The sequence below is a fragment of the Chelonia mydas genome, chromosome 2 (genome assembly GCF_015237465.2).
Source record: "Chelonia mydas isolate rCheMyd1 chromosome 2, rCheMyd1.pri.v2, whole genome shotgun sequence".
In the NCBI taxonomy this organism is placed as follows: domain Eukaryota; kingdom Metazoa; phylum Chordata; order Testudines; family Cheloniidae; genus Chelonia; species Chelonia mydas.
The window spans coordinates 229,548,695-229,572,871 of NC_057850.1; the positions used below are offsets into that span (position 1 = coordinate 229,548,695).

At 42.4% G+C, this 24,177-nt stretch overlaps 1 long non-coding RNA gene across 2 annotated transcripts; it reads right to left on the reverse strand.

The window, feature by feature from the left end:
- Positions 1-2,586: 2,586 nt before the first annotated feature.
- On the reverse strand, positions 2,587-8,469 carry LOC119565522. Of its 2 annotated transcripts, XR_005224192.2 has the most exons (5): positions 8,314-8,469; positions 7,953-8,080; positions 4,121-4,180; positions 3,496-3,584; positions 2,587-2,681 (listed from the first exon to the last, which is right to left on the reverse strand). It is a non-coding gene; the product is annotated as an uncharacterized LOC119565522 (long non-coding RNA). The 2 variants fall into 2 exon arrangements; XR_006288292.1 differs by lacking the exon at positions 2,587-2,681 and having other exon boundaries at positions 2,984-3,584.
- Positions 8,470-24,177: the final 15,708 nt, after the last annotated feature.

A 24,177-nucleotide genomic window follows, 5' to 3' on the forward strand; every position in this document is an offset into this window, starting at 1 on the left:
ACATACGCAATCGACTGTATAAAATCAATTTCTAAAAATTGACTTCTATAAGATTGACCTAATTTCGTAGTGTAGACATACCCTTAGGTACAGCACACTTACTTGCATTAATCTTTTATCAGACGGAATTGCTGTGTTCCCACTGATTCACTCATGACACCACCTGGAGTTAAGCAGTTAAGTTACCACTGCTGCGGATTCTGAAAACCATTGGTAACAGCAGTGCATAAGCAAATCTCACTCAACTCAGGAAGACAAGAATCATCTCTCCAAAAATTGCTATAAGAATCAGCAACTTTAATTATTTAAACTAAAGATTTTTTAAGAGTTATTTAATTTACAAAGACTGTTATGAGAACTAAAACCTTTATATAAAAGAATAGGAGTGTTTAAACTTTTTGAAAACAGAATTTCATTTCCTGTCAAATGCTAATAAAATTGGAAGAGTATCTTAGAAAATGGACCAAATAGAAAGTTTTAATTCTCCCTAACTTTAAAAGTTCTCTGATGCTTTCCTGCCACAAGAAGAACAAAGGTAATTAAAGAAATGCAGCATATTCTTTAGGCAGGTTGTATATTCAGAAACTGAAGGTGTCACCTAAGCAAACCCGAAAGGCATGCAACCAATGAAAGTGACACCAACCAACCATGGATCTAAATCAGCTTGAAAGAGGTGTGTTTTCCTATAATTTCTTGGAAATAGGAATGAGAAAAGTATTTTTTTTAAAAAACCTCTGCTTAGACAGCAACCCTCAGCAACAAGCACCTCTGCTTAGATAGCAAGCATATCACAATTCAGCCTGTTCATCTCTACAAACAAGCTGCCGCTGCCACTGCCATATAAGAAAAGAAAGAGAAGACCCAAGAAGAAACCACCCTAAGGAGAACCTCCCCAAAACTTCAGTGTGAATTGGTGAGAGAAAGTTAACTAAGAAACTGCCAAGATTGTAGATTTAAATTCATATAATGATTTTACTGGACTATGGAAATATTGTTGTAACTGACCATACTATGTTTCTCCTACTAGTCGCCCAGTGGCTAGACCAGGTGTTCCTGGAGAGGAGACAAGAGCTAAACAAAGAAATAAGACTTAATTAGATTTAAGATTATTAATATTCATAAATTGGCCTCTCAAGACAGTTTCTTAAATGACTTCTTCTAAGTAACTAACTTTTCTTCATTTTCATAGGATGTAGTTAGATTGGTTTCCCATCCTGCCGTTAAACAAATTATTTTGCAGAATTATAAACAGTTTGAGTATGTAATAAGATACTAAAACTGAATTCACAATAATTTGGGGAATCAATATATTCTGATCTTACTTTACCAAACAAAGAATACCCCCAGGAGGCAATCCACTCAAAGGTGTAATCTCTGCTTCAAGCTCTCTGCTCCACAGAGACAAAGACAGAAAAGATTGTGACAGAAGTTGTGTTTTATCTTGTTTAAAGTTTTCTTTTCCTTGCATCAATAATAAAATAGCCATGGTTAATAATGGACTTTCTGCTTAGGTGTTCCCTAAGGTATGTAAAAGAACCAGGACTAAAATAGTGGGGGCCACACCCCTAAGTCGGCAGTAAGAGAAACAGTTGGAAGAGCTGCCAACCATTTCTTGTTTCTCTAAACTAAATAGTTCTGGCCGTTCAGTACCAGACTTAAGGATGGCAATTTTGCAACAGAAAAGCTTCAAAAACAGACTCCAAAGAGAAACTGCTGATCCTGAATTAATATGCAAACTAGATACCATTAACTTGGGTTTGAATAGAGACTGGGAGTGGCTGGGTCATTACACATATTGAATCTATTTCCCCATGTTAAGTATCCTCACACCTTCTTGTCAACTGTCTAAATGGGCCATCTTGATTATCACTACAAAAGTTTTTTCTCATGCTGATAATAGCTCATCTTAATTAATTAGCCTCTTACAGTTTGTATGGCAACTCCCACCTTTTCATGATTCTCTGTATGTATGTATATATATATATATATATATATATATCTTCTTACTATATGTTCCATTATATGCATCAGATGAAGTGGGCTGTAGCTCACGAAAGCTTATGCTCAAATAAATTTGTTAGTCTTCAAGGTGCCACAAGTACTCCTGTTCTTTTTGCGGATACAGACTAACACGGCTGCTACTCTAAATAGTTTTAGTAATTTTTAAAATAAGAGTGACTTGGGATCCCACAGTTAAAATTACCCCTTTCCACTCCATACTCATACACTACAGATTTAGTGTCTTCCATTTACGTACTGCCAAATATCCACTTATTTAATGGCTACATATAAACAGTGCACTTACAGACTGGTCAGTTTGGAACGCCTTGGAACTGAAACTGTCAGTGGGAGGAGACTAACACTAACTACAGCCACACAGTGCTCAGAGACAGCACACTTTTCTCAAAGATGTAGTAAATTTTTGCTCCCATTCCCAGATGGGCAGGACAGAAGGGATACCTCTCAAGTTTCAATACATTCAAGAGAGGCAGAGAGAAGATCAGCCACAAGTGCTGCTTCCCCTTTTATCCCAAGCTGGAAGAAACCTCTCCCTTCTTAGTCAACTCTCTGTCTTCCAAGACTTACTTTGGCTCTCTTGTTGCACTTGAGTGTCATTGGTAAGTTCATTGATGAAGCTTTCCCTGCAGCTCAGAGACCAGATCCTCCACAGAACAAAATTCCTAAACACGTGATTCGAGAATAGGAAATGTTTTATTACAATCCCAGCAGTGTGTGAGCTTTGAGAAAACTATTTAAACTGGAAAGAGGTATTGATGTAGAATTTAAATGTAGTCCCACTCTGAAAAGTGACTATTTGAAGATGTTTCTTTTGCACTTAACATATCTGCTCCTTGTGTGTATTCAGTTTTGTAACTGCCTCCTTCCCTGGCCAAAAAAACAAACAAACCAACCCCCCCCACCCCTTTTCCCTTTTTTTTCTTCTTGTTGGCTCTGCAGAGCTAACACTATGAGAGAGCATGAATTGAAGTCTATTCAGGGTCACAGATCAACAGAATTTCTCATTACATTTCAAATATAGGGCCAAATTCTGGCCTCAGTTGTAGCCACTCAACCAAAATGAAAGAAGAAACTGAGGGGGTTGCATAAGATATACCATGCTGAGTCTTTATTATTGGTAATGATGCACGAGCCAGAAAGAACCCATCTTGGCCTCCAGCGCCTCAGTTGAGTGTTCTGGGTGCTTCAGTAGTAAGGCAACCCCACTGGAGTTTGCTCATGAGGCCACGTCTGCAATTGCACAGGTGGCACTAGTAATGGGTCCCAGATCCCTCCAGTCCTGGCCAACTCAGGCTGACACTTCAAGGCCTTGTCCTTCACAGCACTCCTCTTGACAGACTTCCGGGAGTCTCTGAGATGTCCCAAAGAAAGAGCCACTCCTCATGTTTCTTGATTGTAGAGGGCTACCTCTGTGGGAATATGATGCACACACTGATCCTACTCCCCCATATACTGTAGAGAATGCAGAGAATGTACCTTATGTGGTCATCTGTTCTTGACACTGTTCAGTCATAGGGGCAGTTCTTGAAGCTGAAGAGTTTGTATCCTTCCCTTTCAAGGACATTCTGTATATAAGAAAAACTGATAAAAGGGGTGAAGGCTTCAAGGTGGCAAACCACCAAAACAGGCTTCAGGGTGCCAGGGCACCAGAACAGGCCAAAGTCTAGAGACCACAAGTTTGCTGAAGTCATAAAACACTGGAACACTGAGGGCTTGGAGGTGCTGGAGCACTGAAGCTGATGCCCTGCAGCTCCACAGCAGGTATGCTGAGGCACTGAACACAACACCACAGGAATCTTAAAGCAGCTGGACACTGACTAGGAACAGGCCAAAACAATAAAAAGGTATGGTGATCTGTTGATAGCAAAGAGCAGCAGGGAGCTCCTCTGCTCGCCATGATCAAGCAGAAACTAGCATGGAACATCTGGACAGGGGTGTGTGTATATAACCTAAAGGAGGGGTTTGTGAGCGCTAGTATGGAGTCTGGCTTACACTCTACCCTACTACTGCTGCCAAAGAGGACCAAAAATCTAGGAAGAGCAAACCCAGAAGTAAGAGTATTGTATGGGTGGTGTGTTTAAAGGACTTTTTTGCTCTTTACCATCCCCTGGTGATGTCTGGGCCTTCAGCTGTTGATTGCAGGCAACCAACTTCAGGAACACTAAAAAGAAAAAGCAAATGGGAAAGGGTGATTTTTTTGTGTGCATTACATCCTCAGGAGACATTCAACAGCCTATTTCTGGCCTTAGACAATGACTGGGTGAAGACGTATCCTGCAGTGTAATATTCCCCCATCTCCCTCCTGGACAGTGGTGCAAGCAACACTGGAGAAACATTAAGAAAAAAGAAGTTTAAGACCTAATCAAGCCAAAGCTTGCTATTTAATGATCAATGTCAAATCCTTAGTAGTGATTCTTTCTTTGCTTGGCTCAAAGAGGACATCACCCAGTGACAACAGGCTGTTTATAAGAATCCCCAAAACTAGAAAGTACACACACCCCAAGGCACCTCGTCCCAATTTTCCCTCAGTTGAGATTCTTCTTTGCTTCTCTCAGCCTCCACCTCAATCTATATAAGTGACTGCAGTTTTGCCACTCACTCTCTTGGGTCACTCTGTAGCCAAACAGCTACAAGCATGGCTGAAAGCTCTTTTTGTTCAGAATATCACCACATTCAGTCATCACTAGGATTCATGGTCTATTACGGTCTAGTTTTTAAGTTCTCAGTCATTTTGACATCAGAGGTAAATCAAGCAATCACCATCCTTACTCTACAGCTAATTTGCAGGCAACAATTTCATTAGTTGTACGAGGGAGACTGCACAGATAGTGGATTACTTGGCCCCACTGCCCCACTCATGAGACAGCACAGGCTTTTGGCTACTAGTAATGTTAGAGTTACTCTCTTCTTACAAAAAGAAAAAGAGGACTTGTGGCACCTTAGAGACTAACAAATTTATTTGAGCATAAGCTTTCGTGAGCTACAAGCTTATGCTCAAATAAATTTGTTAGTCTCTAAGGTGCCACAAGTCCTCCTTTTCTTTTTGCGGATACAGACTAACACAGCTGCTACTCTGAAACCTATCTTCTTACAGCACTTTTAAGCCACAGATCACAAAGCTCTTTACAAAAGTGGGCAAGTATCCACATTTTACAAATGGAAAAACTGAGAAATGAAGCAACTTGCCTAAAGTCACACTGCAGGTCAGTGGAACTGCTACAACTAGAACCTAGGTCTTCTGGCCCCCAGCCAGTGCTCTTTCCATGGGAGCATGTCATCTCCCTATGTTTCCATTAGGGGAGGTACAAGTGTAACCCTCATGGCTAATAGGGAGATATCTCATTAAGGAAGCTAGAGGGGAAGGAGGAATGAGTTGTGTCTGGGCTACTGTTGTTAGGCAGATGCACAGTTAGCATTTCACACCCATAAGTTTCTGGGCATGCTCAATAGGGTCCTTGTAGCTGGCCTCAGACATTGAGGGCAAGTAGTCAGAGTAGCTGCTTTACCAAAAGATGTATGACCTGCATGGGTGGCTTGGGAGAAGCTCAGCTGCAGGAGCAGAAGGTAGGCAAGTTGTTTTTCTCCAACTCTGGAGTATTTTGGAGCAGGTTAATGCTATTGTTAACCTCCCAGCACAGGGAAGCCCTGGCAGCACTGGGTTTCATTTATATACTTAATACTGGTTGGTTCAGTAGTTAGCTAACTGAGTGCTTCCATAGTCCGGCAGAGGAGGAGGAAGAGTCTGCCTGGGTTCTAGTTGGAAATTTCTGCAAGCAAGAGGAGGGAAGATAGGATTGCAGTGCTTTTGACTCAGCAGACTGTATAGAACTGATGACCAAAGACTCAGGTGAACTCAACCTAACCTTTTAGAACTCACTACATGTGAGGGAGGGGGGAACTAATCTGTTTAGATTTCATTTGTTTCTTCTATTTACATTGATGTAAACCATGAAGATAATGTATGTGGATTATGAAATAACCTTGTTATGTTGTAAAAATTAAGTAATTTATTTCTTTATCATTATAAGATTTTTATAAAGTTGGTATTTAAAAATTAAGTTAATTCCTTTTGTTCTTTTGGACCTGACTGAGGGGAGGTTGACCCTGTGCAATCCTTGCTAAAAATCCTCAGTGACTGAATTCTGGGTTTCCTTGTGCTTTTCTGTGGGAGTTGTGTTTAAGCGCTAGGAGACGGCCAGTAAAGTAAATTCTAGCCCAGGGGTTCTCAATGTTTTTCTTTCTGAGGCCCCCCAAACATGCTTTAAAAACCCTCCACGGCCCACCTGTGCCACAATCACTGTTTTTTCTGCATATCCAGTAGATTAAAAGCCAGGGCTGGCCTTAAGGGGTAGCAAGCAGGGCAATTGTCTGTGGCCCCCCACCACAAGGGGTCCTGCAATGCTGAGTTGCTTGGGTTTTGGCTTCAGCCCCGTGTGGCTTGGGCTTCAGCTTTCTATGCTGAGTCCCAGGGAATCTAACGCTGGCCCTGCTCTCTGGTTTATTTTGGAGGACCCCCTAAAACCTGCTTGCGGAACCTCAGGGGGCCCCAGACTCATGGTTGAGAACCGCTGCTCTAGCCCACCCAAAGGGTACACAAGGACTCTTCTTTATTTCAGAGGAAGATCTGTTACAAAGCTCACAAAAGTCTTATTACTTTGTCCTTTTGAGATTTTGCAGATTAAGCTTCTTGGAGCAACCCAAGAATGTGGGGATGTCACTAATTTACTCTGGCTGGCTGGCCTGCTCAATGCTTCTTATCTTGTTCTCGTCACAACACTCTTACGTGTATTGTGCGGAGCAAGCCTTAAGTACATGTCAGAGGGTAATCAGCAGCATTCTGTACATGCAGGAATCTAGACAACTGGACTTGAGGAGGCCAAAAGAGTTGCACTGCTGAAAGCAAAAGGGGATGAAGGATGAATGAGGATAATCTAAGTACTACTTGAAGTATAAGTTTAAGTGTATCAAATAAAGGCAAATTAAGTTTAGTTACCTACTAACTTCTTATATAGGATTTGCCTATCGGTTCTCAACAGTTAGATTGCTCTTCTGAAATGCAGCAACAAAGACACAGTAAAACAGTTAAAGAGCAGAGAGCATCCCTTAACCCTCTTTCTTTGACCCAACTGCAAATTCCCTACCTCCTTTGAAGGAAAAGCACTTCCAAAGGGAGAAAAATACTGGAAAAAATGCAACAGTTATTGTGAGTTATACCCAGATGAAGGGTCTCTTCCCTTTATACCCAAAGAAGAGGAAGGAAAGTCTGGCAGCCCAAAGTTATCAGGCTAGATTTTCAAAGGAGCCTCAACCTGGCTGTGGTTTATCTAGATGTAATTTTGCACATGCAGATGCTTGTGTATTCATTCCTTGAGCACTCTCCCCTGTGTGTACAGCTGATAAAGTCTAACATTTGCACATCAAAGTGATGGTGCTCCAAAATAGCCTGTACGGATATTTGGACATGTCTAAATGGAGGGGATGCTTTGAAATGTTCACCCACTATTGTATCATCTTCAAAAGAAACACGTGTATAAACTAGACTGGTCTCTCTCTGGTGGGAATGTGACAGTTTTACCCAACTGTAAAGTAACTACCAGTGAAATACCATGAAGGGAGAGGGAAGAGAAGAAAATAGAAAAACCTCTCTTCATTCTAATCTCCTAGGGAAAATATTAATGATTTATTGCTCTACCATAATTAGTACGGAACACCCTTTATCTTAAAGCTGCATCTGCCATGGCCCTCAGAACAAACTTGTAATGCTTAGAAACTATGCAGATGCTGGGCCATGTTCCAAATTTCCCATGCCTTAGGTGAACTTTAGGAGGAGGAAGATGAGAATCCATCCCTCGCAGTCCCCTCTAGCTTCTCCATCTCTGACTGCACAGTTGTAGTCTGTTTATTTTTAAAGTCACTTAAACAAATTGACTTACCTGAGGGGGAAGTTACATTGGCAGTTACCGTAAAGCAAAACTCTTAAAAAATAAACAAACCACACTGTGCTGAATGGCAGTATTATTGCCTGAAGATGCTCCTTCTCTGCATTGATTTTGCTGGAGTCCTTGAAGAAAAAGAGAGGAAACAATTTAGATTTTGCCTGCAGAGAATTCAACCCCCACCTGTGCTTAGGGTGACCAGATGTCCCATTTTTATAGGGACAGTCCCGTTTTTTGGGACTTTTTCTTATATAGGTGCCTATTACCTCCAACCCTCTGTCCCGTTTTTTCACAATTGCTATCTGGTCACCCTACCTATGCTAAAACTCGTCACAATCACCCCTAACATATTTAGTACCAGGGGAAGTGCATTAATGTTAGGTTGCAAGGGGAGGGAAGTGGTTAGGAGAAGCAACTGCAAGGTAGAAAGGTTCGCCCTGCCCTGAAAATGCTGATTTGAGTGGGGAGGAGTGGATAGGTCAAGCAGAGGGTGCAAAGCAGTGCTAATTGATTGGAAGGATCTCAGTGGGAGATGCTTCCAATGGGGAAAAAATTTTCCCCATCTGTGGAATGATGTGAGCTAATCAGGCCTGTCCACTGCCATGTATGTATCATATCTGGGGAGCAACCACCAGAGCCAAGGGTCTGTGTTACTTGTAGTGGAGGCCAAGATCAATAATAAAGGAAGACGCTCATTTATAGTCCATAAGCACTGTGTGGAAATGGGCAACATGCAATGGTTTCATTTTGCAAATCTGCTGCTTTTTTGGAAACTGGTAGTAGGTATTTGTGGTGATCTAAGCCTGGCACTGAATCTCTAGATTCTTTGAAGGCTTTTTATTTTTTCCTTGAAAGCTTTTGGATGGGACTGTCACCAGTGACCAATATCCATACGCCTACAGAAATAATAAACAAAAATTGCACCAAATTAAACTTCTGTGCCAACTTGCTTTAATAGAATTTAACTCCACTCTTCACAAATAAATGGAAATGAGTAAATATTATTTTTCCTAATTTACAAAAATAAACCTTGGTCTCTGGTTCCATGTATAGAAGCTGTAGCAATGTAGATATAATTCATCCATTGAAATAACATCCATTAACAATATTATGGAGCTCCCCAAAACTACTAAATGTTAAAAAAAAAATTAGAAGCAAATTCTCTTAAGCCACACACCTTCTGGGTGTGCTGTTGTGTCCCATCTAGTGACACTGAGACCACTTAGAGAGAGAGAGAGAGAGAGAGAAAATGAGTCTGCTCTACAGCTTTTGCTAACATCCAGTTGGCTTTTAGCTCATGCGGTAGAGGCTCATGCACTAAGCTCCAGAGGTTCCCAGGTCAGTCCTGCCTGCCATTACACGTCCTCTTATCTGACTGAGAGAAATTCCTTAACCCAATCCTCTCTCGGGGGAGTCAGTCCCCTTTTGTTTCACAGTGCCTTACTTATGCAGGAATCCCATTTTAAAACAACTTATTTTCTTTAATCTTCAAACCTCTTTTTGTTTAAAATTAGAGGTTTTCTTAAATTCCTTGTATACCAGACCCCCTTTTGCAAAACTCTGCTTCTGACATAAACCACCCCATCCCAAATCTCCTCCTCTTCATCTCTGCTCTCACTGAAAAAAATCCTCTTCACCATCACCCCCAGTCTATACTTGATATCTGATTGGGTAAATTGTATGGTATCACTGAGGATTCAGCCACGCAGCAAAGGGACTCAAGCTAGTGGATTCTACAGCATTCCTTCATGACAATGTTGCAGCTTCAACAGGAACGTGCTGTCCTGGCCAAAGCCCAGACTTGGCTTTAATACTGAAAAGCAGCAGTAGAGCTCTGCTGCAGAGCTCTGTGCTACTCTGCCTGGACAAGGGCAGCTAGTTAAAGAAGCAATGGTGCCATAATTGTGCAGACCATTAACTCTGAGGCCCTTAGAAACCTTGTGGCTATCACAGTATTGGTAACACCACATGAGCTGGAAAATCAACAGAGACAACCAAGAAAAAGATTTTTTTGTGAAAATCAAAATCCTTTTCTAGGACTATATTTTCGGTGGCTTCCAGGTTGTGAGCCCGGGGTGGGGGTAGCTCCCCTTCCTCCCTCGTGTTGAGTGTTTATTTCATGTGGAAAATGTGACCTGGACTCCACATGCCAACATGGGGAGGGGCTCCCACTCTTCTCCCTTACAGGTGGGAAGAGCCCTTCCCCCAGTGTCCCATGGGTGGTTCCCTGAACTCCTTTCCCTGCTCCTCCCATGGGCATCCTCTTCTCTTGCTCCTAAGTATCTTTATCTACTCCCCTGTCACCTTCTTGTACACCCCCAGAGGTCAGTCTTCCTTATCCCCCCCACCCGTTTCCTTGCTGGCTTCCCTCCTTCGCTCCCTTCGGAGCACTCTCCCTACCAGAACATTATCCCCAGCAGCCTTGTACCCTCTGCTTCCTGGCTGGGCACCCTGCATTAACCGTGCTGCCCTTCCCCCATACAGGAGCTGGGCAGCAGCAAGAGAGGCAGAAGGCAGAGTAGGGGCAGCTGGCCCTGCAGGGAGTCACTTCACCAGGAGGGGGCGGATTTCTACTTTGTTTGTCTCTCTCACTGTAGCAGTAAGTGGGGTGGGAGAGGAGGGGATACAACGTGGTGCTACCTTTTCTGCTCCTCTCCCAGCTTGGGCCGGGCTGCCCCACAACAAGCAGCATGTGCAGGGGGGCTGAGTTAGGGTAACAGCAACTAGGCAAGGGCAAACCACCACTGGCAGGAGCTGGAAACTGCAACCTAACCCAGTAGTGCACCCTTAAAATTCCCCCAGGGGCCTGCAGCTGCTTGCATCATTATGAGCACTACAGCGTTTAGAAATGCCGTCAAACTGTGAGGCCAATTACAGTTTTGCAAGTCAACAGCACTGGAACCAACTCTCCCCAGAAGTCCTATGGGTGAACACCTGCTTTTTACTTGGTGCCAGTGTTTCCTTGTGAAGAATCCACATGATACAAATAGACACAATTATTAGATGAAACATGCATGCTCTCATTTGGGAAACGAGGTTAAGAACCTTGGTCCTTTGGCACCAGAAACACAGGCTTTTACCTGTCTTAAAAGAGCATAAGACATCCAATGAAAGCTTAATCCTGCATAGGGCAGGTACAGACTGTTGTATGTGCATCCTGGAAAGGAGATGGCCAGGGGAAGTGTCCTTAACACAACATTTCAGATCCTCATGAAATGTTTGGTTCATATTTAAGTCTAAAAAGGGGAGCCAAGTTGGGAAAGGGGAAGGAGGGATTAGGGGTGGATCATCTTTTCCAAAGAAGGTTTGCCTTTCTCTTATGAAAAAATGTATTTTTTAAAAGTTATCACTAAATGTATTGTAGCTTTAGATGGTGTCGTATAGTCATGTCGGTGCGAGGATATTGGTGAGAAAAGGTGGGTGAGGTGATATCTTTTATTGGACCAACTTCTGTTGGAGAGAGAGAGAGAGAGAGAGAGAGAAAGAGAGGCTTTCAAGCTTACACAGAGCTCTTCTTCAGTCAGAGTATCTAAATACAAGATGGAAGAAGAGTTCTGTGTAAACTCAAAAGCTTCTCTCTCTCCAACAGAAGTTGGTCCAATAAAACAGGGGTGGCCAACCTGTGGTTCGGGAGCCCCATGCGGCTCTTCAGAAGTTAATATGCGGCTCCTTGTATAGGCACCAATTCTGGGGCTGGAGCTACAGACGCCAATTTTCCAGTGTGCTGGGGGGTGCTCACTGCTCAACCCCTGGCTCTGCCACAGGCCCTGCCGCCACTCCACCCCTTCCCGCCCCCTCCCCTGAGCCTGCCATGCCCTCGCTCCTCCCCCCCCAGAGCCTCCTGCATGCCACAAAACTGCTGATCGGGACGTGCGGGGAGGGAGGGGGAGGCGCTGATCGGCGGAACTGCCGGTGGGTGGGAGGTGCTGGGAGGGAGGGGGGGAGCTAATGGAGGGGGGAGGCTGCTGATATATTACTGTGGCTCTTTGGCAATGTACATTGGTAAATTCTGGCTCCTTCCCAGGCTCTGCAATAAAAGGTATTACCTCACCCACCTTTTCTCACTAATATCCTGGGACCGACATTGTTATAAGAAACTGTCTAAAGCTACAAACACATTTTGACACTCTGACTTAAGTTTCGCAGGCCTAAAGAAGAGCTCTGTGTAAGCTTGAAAGCTTGTCTCTCTCTCTCTTTCTCCAACAGAAGTTGGTCCAATAAAAAAATATTACCTCACCCACCTTTTCTCTCTTATAGGTTTAGGGACAGATTTCCCAAAGCTGATATTACTTTTTGTGCCCGCAAATGGGGGTCTTCAACATCTAATTGGCACATATGATAACTTCAGTTAGTTGTAGACTAAGGGTATGTCTACACTAAAAATGCCACAGCAGCACAGCTATAGCCCTCCAACTGCACCGCTGTAGCTTGGACACTTACTACAGCCATGGAAGGGATTCTTGTGTCACTGTTGTAAATCCATCTCTCTGTAAGGCAGTAGCTAGAATAATGTAAGAATTCTTCTATCAGCCTCACGCTGCCTACACTGGGGTTTAGGTTGGCTTAACTACATTTCTCAAGGGATGTGAATTTTTCACACCCCTGAGTGATGTAACTAGATCGACCTACCTTTCTAGTTAGACCAGCCCTAAGTATTGTCAGCTCTCATGATTTTATCACAAATCTCATGACATTTGGTCTTGTCTTAAAGTCCCCAGCTCCTGGAGTCATCTGATTATGTGAGAATCTCAGTATTCTTTTAAAAAAAAAAATTCAAGTTTTTAGCTGTCATGGTTGTTTGGAAAAACTTGAAAATGTGACTCTTAAGCACTCAAAAAACAGAAGGCAAATAAAATCCTAACACAACCCAAATCTAGTATTTTTTTTTAAATAACTCATGATTTTTAAGCCAGTGTTGTGATTTTCTTTTTGAATACGTGGTATTCCACGGAACACGGGGCCATAAGGAAAGCCTGATTAAGGCCAGGCTTTAAAAAGAAATCCGGTCCTTCGATGTAGCTCTCTCTTGAAAAAAAGACGGTTATGTGGTCCCATATTTATTTTGTCCTACTGAATTCCAGATGAAACTTGCTCATTGAAAAATGGAGGGGTTTTCTAACTGCCAACACCTCAAACTTTAACACGATTGTGAAAATTCAAGTTGGCCTCTTCCAGCATGTGCACCACAACCACACATTTTTGTGTGTATGCATCCGATGAAGCGGGGTTTTAGCCCACGAAAACTTATGCTCTAATAAATTTGTTAGTCTCTAAGGTGCCACAAGTCCTCCTGTTCTTTTTGCGGATACAGACTAACACGGCTGCTACTCTGAAACCACACATTTTTCACAGCAGAACTATGCTTCTGATGTGCAAAAATCAAAATGGCCACATGGGGGCACCAAACCCTTAGCAGTAAGAAAGCAATGCAGCGTGTCACACAGCTGGACTCTCCTGGGCATGTGTTTTATTCATCTACAGTTACACCTTCATTTTCTTCTAAATAGCAACAATCACAGGTATGGAGGGAGAGAGGAGGAGAAAGCGCTGTGGGAAAATGCATAAAAATCTCTTCTACCAGCTCAGAGAAGTCAGCAGCAGGAACTCTGTGGCTTCAGTGACTGTTTCTTTTCAGTTTGGAGGAACAGTGGTTCTCAAAACTTCAGCTGTCCACTTTTAGGTTGCCAGGTGTCCAGTTTTTGACCCGAACACCCAGTCAAAAAGGGACCCTGGTGATTCTGGTCAGCACCACTGACTGGGCGTTAAAAATCTGGTTGGTGGTGCAGCAGGGCTGGCAGACTCCCTGCCCGGCTCCATGTGGCTCCCAGGAAGCAGCTGGCATGTCCCTCCAGCTCCTCAGAGAAGTGGCAGCCATGCACTGCTCCTCCCTGAGCGCCTGCTCCATAGTTTGTATTGGCTAGGAACTGCAGCCAATGGGAGCTAAGGGGGCGGCACCTGCAGGCAGCGTGCAGAGCCCCCAGCCATCCCTCTGCCTAGGAGCTGAGGGACATGTCGCCAATTTCCAGGAGCCGCCTGAGGTCAGCACTATCTGGAGCCTGTGCCCCAACCCCATCCCCTGCTCCTGCCCCAGCCCTCTCCCTCACCCTCACCCAAAGCCCCAAACCCCCTTCTGCACCTCAAACCCCTGCCTCAGCCCAGAGCCCCCTCCTGCACCCTAAACCCATCATCCCCACCCCCAGCCAGAGCCCTCACCCCCTCCCACCTGCACCCCAAACCCTGCCCCAGCCCGGTGAAAATGAGCGAGTGAGCGAGGGTGGGGCAGAGGGAGGGGGGATGGAGTGAGCAGGGGCAGGGCCTCGGAGAAGAGGTGAGGCGGGGTGGGGCCTCAGGGAACAGGTGGTGCAGGGGTGTTGGTTTTCTTCGATTAGAAAGTTGGCAACTCTACGTCCAGTTAATATATTGTTAAAAGGAAACAGTCAGAGACTCTTGTGAAGTTGCAGGTGATTACATGAGGTGATACATCTCTGGAAAGCTCCTTAGTATGAACAGTTAGAGAAGGTCCATCTGGACTCACACATCCAATTGGCCGTGAAGCCACATGCGTTCACTGAGGCAAAGGGAGCTAAATGCTCCTGATCTCTCATCTCTACTCTAGATATGGAAGGTGTCATTTCCAGCTTGAGGAGACATACATGCACTAGCTCTGATTGAGCTAGCACACTAAAAACAGAAATGTAGCTGTGGTGGCACAAGCCTGGGAGAGGCTAGCAGCCCTGAGTACATGCCTAGGTTTTGGATGGGCTCTCTCTCTCTCTCTCTCTCTCTCTCTCTCATATACACTATTCTAGGTTACGTCCCTGTTCCCTTCCTAACTCTCCTTTCGAACTTTTAAAGGACATTGAATATCAATGTAGCTGGGGGAGTTAATCACAAATAAATGATGCTCATTGCTAAAAATTGTCTAAGTACTAATATGTGCTGCCACTGATTGGAGAAGTTTAATACATGTGTCAAGGTTCCTTCCCCACTCTGAACTTTAGGGTATAGATGTGGGGACCTGCATGAAAACCCCCTAAGCTTATTTTTACCAGCTTAGGTTAAAACTTCCCCTAGGTACAAACTATTTTACCTTTTGCCCTTGGACTTTATCGCTGCTACTACCAAACGTCTAACAGATATATAACCGGGAAAGAGCCCGCTTGGAAACGTCTTTCCCCCCAAAATCCTCCCAAACCCTACACCCCCTTTCCTGGGGAAGGCTTGATAAAAGTCCTCACCAGTTTGCATAGGTGAACACAGACCCAAACCCTTGGATCTTAAGGACAATGAAAACAGCAATCACGTTCTTAAAAGAAGAACTTTAATTGAAGAAAAAAAAAGTAAAAGAATCACCTCTGTAAAATCAGGATGGTAAATACCTTACAGGGTAATCAGATTCAAAACACAGAGAATCCCTCTAGGCAAAACCTTAAGTTACAAAAAGACACAAAAACAGGAATATACATTCCATTCAGCAGAGCTTATTTTCTCAGCCATTTAAACAAGACAGAATCTAACGCATATCTAGCTAGATTACTTACTAAGTTCTAAGACTCCATTCCTGTTCTGTTTCTGGCAAAAGCATCACCCAGACAGAGAGAGCCTTTGTTTCTCCCCCCCTCCAGCTTTGAAAGTGTCTTGTCTCCTCATTGGTCATTTTGGTCAGGTGCCAGCGAGGTTATCTTAGCTTCTTAACCCTTTACAGATGAAAGGGTTTTCCCTCTAGCCACGAGGGATTTTAAAGGTGTTTACCCTTCCCTTTATATTTATGACAACATGGATCTGTTATGCTGCTAGTGGATAATGTATAAAGAATTCAGTTAAATTAAAAGTACACATTTATAATGATTTATGAAAGCCTAATATAATTTTATGCTTAACAGCTCTGTTTTGTTATCATGTGAGTGAAGTTTGTATACCCTTGCACAAAAATGCACACACAGTTGCTTCAACTGAGAAGACAAATTGCTATTTTGCCACCTGATGAGCCATTTGCACATGCAAGCACCCTCTGCTAATAAGAATACGTTGGACTTTCATTTTACTTTCCATCTGAGGCTCTCCAAACACTTTTCAGATGTCCATTATTCTAGCCTCACAACACCTGAGAAACTGAGTCACAAACTTACATGACATGCTCAAGGTCACAGAGGAAGTCTGTTGAATTGAAGCTGAGTCTCCCAAGTTGCAGACTAGCCCGCCAACCATTGGACCATCCTTTCTCTCCATGGGATGAAGAGTTGACAGAGGGTGAGATTTTGATGGTGGTGGCACATAGTATTGGAAGCAACATAAGAACTGCCATACTGGGTCAGACCAATGGTTTATATAGCCCAGTACCCTCTTTCTGACAGTGGCCAGTACCAGAGCTTCAGGGGCATACAGAACAGGGCAGTTGGAGTGATCCAAGCCTCTCTTCTCCTCCCAGTTTCAGAAGTTTAGGGTTGCCCTGACCATTGGATTGCATCCCTGACTATCATTGTCAATAGTCATTAATCCTTCAGGAACTTACCTAGTTCTTTTTTTTAACCCAGTTGTACTTTTGGCCTTCACAAGATCCCCTGGCAATGAGTTCCACCGGTTAATTGTGCCATGTGTGAAAAAGTACTTCCCCTTGTTTGTATGAAACCTTCCGACTATGAGTTTCATCAGGTGACCTGTGATTTTTGTATTGAAGGAAAGGATAAATAACACTGCTCTATTCACTTTTTCCACACCATTCATGATTTCATAGTCGTCTGTTATATCCCACCCGTAGTAATCTCTTTTCCAAGCTGAACAGCCCTAATCTTGTTACTATCTCCTCTTATAGAAGTTGTTCTGTACGCTTGACCGTCTTTATTGCTCTTCTCTGAACCTTTTCCTGTTCCACTATATAGAGATGGGTCGACCAGAATAGAACACAGTATTCAAGGTGTGGATGCACCAGAGATTTATATAATGGCATTATGATATTTTCTGTCTCTTTCCTAATAGTGCCTAACATATTGTTAGCCTTTTTGACCACTGCTACACACGGAGTTGAAGTTTTCTGAGAACAGTCTATGGTGACTCCAAGATCTCTTTTTTGAGCGGTAACAGCTAATGAACTGATTTTATATATGTGTAGTTCAGATTATTTTTTCAATGTGCATTGCTTTGTACTTATCAATGTCAAATTGCAAAGAGCTACCAGGGGATCTCACAAAACTAGGTGACTGGGCAGATGCAATCAGCTTTGGACTTAACTATCTTGGATCATTGTATATAGTCTGCAGACATTGCCACTTAACTATTCACTTCCTTTCTCAGATCATTAATGAATATGCTGAACAGCACAGGTCCCATTACAGCTCCTTACAGGGTGCTGCCATTTACCTCTCACCATTGTGCAAACTGACCATTTATTCCTACCCTTTGTTTCCTATCGTTTAACCAATTACTGATCCCTGAGAGGATCTACCCTGTTACCCCGACTACTTAGTTCCCTTAGGAGCTTTCGGTGAGGGACTTTGTCAAAGGTGTTCTGAAAATCCAAGTACAATATATCAGCTGGATCACCCTTATTCACATGCTTGTTGACACCCTCAGAAAATTTTACTTACAAAAACCATGTTGACTCTTCCCCAGCAAAATTTGTTGATCTGTGTGTTCAATAATTCTGTTCTTTACTATAATTTCTACCAATTTGCCCGGTACTGAAGTTAGGCTCGCTCACCTGCCTGTAATTGTTAGGATCCAGCCCTAACTACCCTCCAGTCATCTGGTATAGAGGCTGATTTCAGTGATAGATTACATACCACAGTTAGTAGTTCTGCTATTTTATATGAGTTCCTTTGGAACTGTTGGGTGAATACCATCTGGTCCTGGGGTCTTAGTACAGTTTTATTAATCAATTTGTTCTAAAAACTCATTGACTGACACATCAATGTGGGAAAATACTACAATGGCCACTAGAGATATTGCCATGACCTTAGCTCTTAAAACATAAGTCTTCAGGGTTTTTTTTTCCTTTTTAAATTCTTCTTCTATCTCAAAAAAGAAGGAAATTCAAAATAGAAAATGTGAGATTAAATCAAAGGCTACTATTCTTACAAGTCAGAGGCTTTCATAGTAATAGCAACCCGCAGTGCATACTTGTTATGCTTTCCATTCCTGTCTGGTTTTTTTTTTTTTAATTATTCTTATTTCTTTTGCTGCTACAGCCTTTTCCCGCTGGAATTCCTTGCTTTCTGATATAAGAAGTACTATGGACATAGTGTTGTTTAAATGGGGCTACTCATATCCTGAAGTTTTTGCCAGAGGATCATTTGTGTAATTTTAAAAACAATTAGCAGTGTTTTTGTTTTCCTGTCTCTTTTGGGTGAGGCATCTACTGCAGAATTCTTGAGCAGAATAGTTCTTGTATCACTAAAATCCATTATATTGTTACTGGTTGCTGCAGATTGATTACCAATGTCTCACAGTTTCAGAAAATGAATGTTCTTGAAAAGTGGATGATCAGCACTTATAAAGAACTGACACTTGAAATCCCAGCATATCAGTTTTCAGAGTAACAGCCGTGTTAGTCTGTATTCGCAAAAAGAAAAGGAGTACTTGTGGCACCTTAGAGACTAACCAATTTAGCTTATGCTCCAGCATATCAGTGATATATAGAAGCTATATGATGTGCTGCAGAAGCAAACAAACTTCTGACTTTCGTATTGAATTTCTAGCCTATTAATATCACTGCCACCCTGAGAAATGAAGAAAAGCACTAACAGTAGTTTAAAAACATTTCTCTAGTGCCAATGACATTATCAGGCATGAAGCAGCTGACACTCCTTTGACCAAAAGAGAAAAACAAATTCACTCTGAGTCACGACATAGGATGTCCATAGAGTACAGTATCTGTCTATTTTTCCGTTGTAGAATGAGAGGTATTTAGTATTGAGTCCCCTTAGTATAATTGGTCTAACATGATTATTAAGTGCATATCGCATTTCTAAGAGATCAAACATTTGGCCCAGTCATAGACACATTTGATTAGAATGTCTTATGTTATAAAAGGTTACAAATAATAGATGCAGTGACAATTATTCCCCATGGGATAGGGTTATTTGGAGGGCTTTAAGTAGGTCAGGTATTTTACTTAAATAACCTTACAGAGAGCTAGTTGCTGCCGCAAACTAAGCTACACTTATCAAGTAAATGAAGAAATTACTTTCGTGCTGCATTATCCTTGCTTTTTAAATTCTGTTTGCAGATGCTAACCAATAGGGTCTCCAGTCATTAGTGCAAGGGAACTACTGCAGTAATGGAAACTGCGCGTGTGCACACACACACACACACACACACACACCTACCATTAAGTATGCTGGATAATCAGGTGCATCAAGTAATCCACACTTGGCCCATTGCTAGTAATAATCTTCTTTCACCACTGAGAGAGATGGGCGAGGAGGGAGCCCACAATCAAATGCCCTGAGCTCACTGCCAGTGAAACAGTTTAAACTAAAAATATTTTCAGAATCATAGTGCTGTTCCAGTATGAGATTGATTTTAAAAGGAACAGAAATGGGGGATTTTTCTGAGTTACCTGAAAAATGAAAATGTCTGTTCCAGATCTTTCCAACATTCCAGAAATTGTCCCAAGAAAAGGAAGGCATTTTGCATCTAATGGTATTGTAGCAGAGAATCCAGAATATGCTACTGGAAAAACAATGTTACCTTGGAAAACATCTTGGCTGTTCAGTGAAAGAATTAGGCTGTCATTGTGATTGTTAAATTATCTGAAGCAGTGAAAGAAACTATTGAAAGGGACATTGGAAATGATGGATTATACCTATTTGCTACATGCTGGCAAAATAGATGAATAATACTGTATTTTCTAGTGTTCCTCCTTTTTATTTCTCATGATTTGTTGGCAGAACTCCTGTAATAATAAGGGGAAATTGTGTAACTGAAGAAAGCAACCGCTTAGTACAAAAATGAAAGAGTTAATCTGTTTAATCTGTTAGAAAACCACATTTTTATTTGAAATAATATCACTTTTGAAGTGAGGTATCGTATTCTTTGTCTGAAGTCAAAGCAGGTATGCGTTGTTTGCATAATTTATACAGCACACAGTTTTCTTTGCTATTGCTGGAGGTAGAGAACAGCACTGGATGTAGAAGAACTCCAGGATTGCATCCTTAGAGGTGTGTTCTCTTCTTGAAACTCATGCATTTCTCCAACTGGACTTCACACAAATGACCTTTGTATACCTTTTTTGTTTAAACTTATGTGCTGAAAGTCTTCTTCGGGAGGTGATTCTGAATGAGTGGAAATGAAGCTAAACCCCTTTCTGTTTGACATATTCTGCCCTGTTAGGAGAAGTACAGTACCTGAGTGGAAGGTCAAGATTATAAAACTACTTTTATGAAAATGAGAGAAAAATATATAAGAGGGAAACATAAATCATTCGCTAATGCTGGGGTATCTAAACTGTGATTGAAGCCTTATTGCTGACACCCATGGAAATGCATGTTCTGCAGAGTGAGCTACCTCCAGAGGTGGAGAAGGAACAAGATTGAAAAATGTCAGAAAATGTGCCAAGGTCTAACTTTGTGAAAAGTTTAACTTCGTAGTCAAGTTTTTGTAGGCTTGAGGAGCCCCATTTGAAATGTCTGTTTTGACCGTGAAGGATAAAAACTTACACATCAACCACTTAATCATAATCTTCAATAGTCTCTTGGCTGCCAGGCTAAAATTAGATTTACCATACAGCCTAATTTAGTTGGTTCAATTCTTCTCTTGATGGTTTGAATGGCTTAATATCTGCCTCTTTCAATACATGAGCTCCAGTAACACTCATTCCAATCTCTGGAGCATGGCTTCTTAAGGAAGAAGGAGATTTCCCCCCCCAGCAGCAGCACCCCGACAATTTTCTTATCTTTTAGATTAAGCTGCTGACACAAACACACATTATTTGTGAGATAGTTGTTAACTAGATCAAATGATGTAGTCAACAACACTGCATGGACACCAGGAGTCACTAAACTCTTGAATCAAGGAAGGATAGGGTAATGAATTTGGTTGCTTGAGTGTATCTGACTTAAAGTCATACAGTATCACCAGAATGCAGTAATTGATTGATGCATATAATTAGTGTATTTCAGGAAGGCTGTGGGTGTCATGGTTACAGGGCTAGCTTTACGTCTTTCCCTTCTCTGGTCTCCAAGTGCATCTCCAAAGGTGTCAGGCCTTGTGTCTTTACCTCTTCGGGAGTGGAATCCTGCAATTCTCCTACTCGGAGACAGGTCCCTGAGCACCATCTGTGGGTGTCTGTGACCAGTGATGAATACAGTGAACAGACAGCCCCCATAAGCCAAAGGATTGCTTGCTCTTAACAGGAACAAAAGTATAACACAGGTAAGAGGATTTGTAAACAACAGAAGGGCTACATACATGCATGTCTGTCTTATCTAGAGGCCTGCCATCCTGTGGTTGGCAACGTGAGGCCTGTGAAGGGTACCTGTCACCCCTAACCTCTGGGTTCTTAGTGTTAGTCTTTCCCTTAAGTGTCTCTCCCTTGGTGGAGGGGGTGTGCCCTCTTATATCTAGTCAGATATGTGTTCTCCTCTGTTCACAAGCTTGGATGCCTCGAAAAACTATGACAGTGACTTCAGCAGGGGGTCAGAGGTAGAACACCAAAGCAAACAGCTCTTGCGTGTCCCTTAAGTCAATGGTGGCTGTATGAAAGGAGTCACCTCCTGTGCACCCTTCCCCCACCTCAAAGGCCTTGAGGTTACACGTCAGGCAGCCTGCCTCAGTTTCCCCCCCGTAAGCTGTTCAAAAATAGAACTTCATCCAGGCTTTCCTGTTGTCAAACTTACCCCTTTTTGGGCTGTGTTTGTTAATGTAAACAAAGCCCAAATCAAACTTAAAACCCCCAAAGTCCATTCAAAAGTCCACACCAAACAAAAATTTCTCCTTCTCTTCCCATGCCTTCCTGCGTGGGGCTTTTCCAAACAAAAGGTTCTCTTCCTTCCCCCAGTCTTCCTACCTCAGCCATTCATGCTTTGGCAAGTCACGCCACTGGCTGGAGTCTCAGCCCTAACCCCCAGGGCTCTCCTATATCTAGCACCTGCTCACTCCTGTCAGTCTCTGACCCCTGAGCATTTCTTCTTCTTCTGTTTTATGGCCTAACAGACTCACATTCTGAGTCCATAACCGTCAAGTGCTAGATTTCATGAATATGTAGTTAGAGACTCTCTCTTTTCTCAGTGTTTTTAAAGAATTGTAATATTGCTTTCTTAGTTCTGCCTCATTTTTCTGATGCTCTTACTAGCTGTTTTGGGGCAAACTGTCACGTTTAAGTGCCTGAGTTTGTCATATAAAATCCCCCTACCAATGTTACATTCTTCATACTCCCAGAGGATGCGATCAACCATTTCTTTGAACTTCCATTTCTCACATAGCCCATCTTTGTATTTATTAATTAAGACCAAACTGTTGTTTAAGCCACAGTGTCCAGTAAGTATTTGGAGAAGAGCTACCTCACGTTTCCTCTCAGATTCTTGCAGTAGGTCAGCATTTTTTATTCTAGGGCATACTTCATGTAATCTTGTCCCCCTTGTTTCTTTTGTCCATTCTTCCTGCCACTCTTCTCTTAGTTCACTTTTAACTAGGTTTTTAAACTGTTTATTTAGAGATCCCTGTCAATTTTTTGCATTTTTACAGCATTTTTGCTCCTTGGTCCGCCATGTGGTTTCCTGCTGTCCCAGCATGCCCTGGGATCCAGGCTATTTCAGTGTTTACTCCCACCTATGCCGATTCTGTCATTAGTGACTATTTCATTAATTATATTGTTTCTGCTCTCTGAATTCCCATTTTTGATAGCCAGTAGTACTGATAGTGAATCTGACAAGATGAAAACAGAGGCAGGTCATATGTCCAGGATCCAATATAATGCCAACATTATCTCTACTAATATGGCTGTTTTAATTGCTAACGGTCTAATGAATTTCTTTATTCCAAGTGTTGGGACGCAGAATGCTTTCTCCACTCCCCCGGTTTCCTCATCTTTAGACTCATCCATACCTATTTGGCAGTGTTTGCTCCATTTATCACATATACATTGAATATATGTAGTCTACTTTCCCCCTTTTAATTTCATTGTGTAGTTTCACATTTATATGGTGGTGGTGGGAGGGGGGTGATTTTCCACCTATAATGCATTTTCCTATGGTTGTATATGCTAATTTCTTTTAGGTCTTTCTTTTCTTTAGCTCCTTTGCCCATACTTTAATCCAGCATTCTTCATATATGCCTAGTGTTTCTATCTTCCCTGTTTCCTAGGAGTTTTGTCCAAAAGGTTAAGTCCATGTGACAGACAGTGAGTACCTTTAGGCTGACTTGCCACTCTGGGTACTTCCTCCTTAAGGGCTGAATGATTAACCAATTAACAATGTGGCTCAGCTCATCAGCTGAGGACAGCTAAAAGATGAACAGGAAGAGGGGTAAGTTGGAAGGAGGGTTAGAGAAACCCAGGATCTTAGGAAGGTGAGATCTCTGCCCCCCTCTCACTCTGTGTCTAGGAAGAATGTCAGAACATCGAGTTGTGGGGAACTTGTTCTGTTATATTCACACAATAAATAAAGCACTTGGTGTTTGAACTTGCCATGAGTTCTGTGAGGACTGTTTGCAGTAAGGAACCCAGGGTGAGGGAACCCTGTCCTATCACAGTCCAATAATTTTGTTCTTAATGCTGCAGGCATTTCACCAGCACAACACAAAGAGGTCCTGATGAGGGCACTATATGTAATGCTTGGGCTTGCATTGAGTCTATCTTCCTTAGGTATGTTTTTGATGCTGAACTAAATGCTTGGCATCCATACTCAATGACTGGCTTTATTAATGCTCTATAAAGCATTACCATTGCTTTCTTTTCCACACCCTGGGTGGTTCTGGAAATATTTTTCAGTAGATTGATCACACTGAAAATATTGTAGATAAATGTAAAGGTAAAATCAGTCTGTGTTAGCTTGCTATTAAATGTCAAACCCAAGAATCTGTAGCTTTTAACTATGCCTATTTGCTGCCCATATAGAACCAGTTTACAATCTATTTTCCTTTTAGTGAATTTCATTCCTTTAGTTTTGAGAACTGAAAATTGAAAGCTGCACATTTCCCCATTCTGCATTCTTCCTAAGTACTTCATTAATTTGGTTCTCCTGGTTTCTGTTTTTAGCTCATCTGGTGCACTCATCTGCAAATGAGG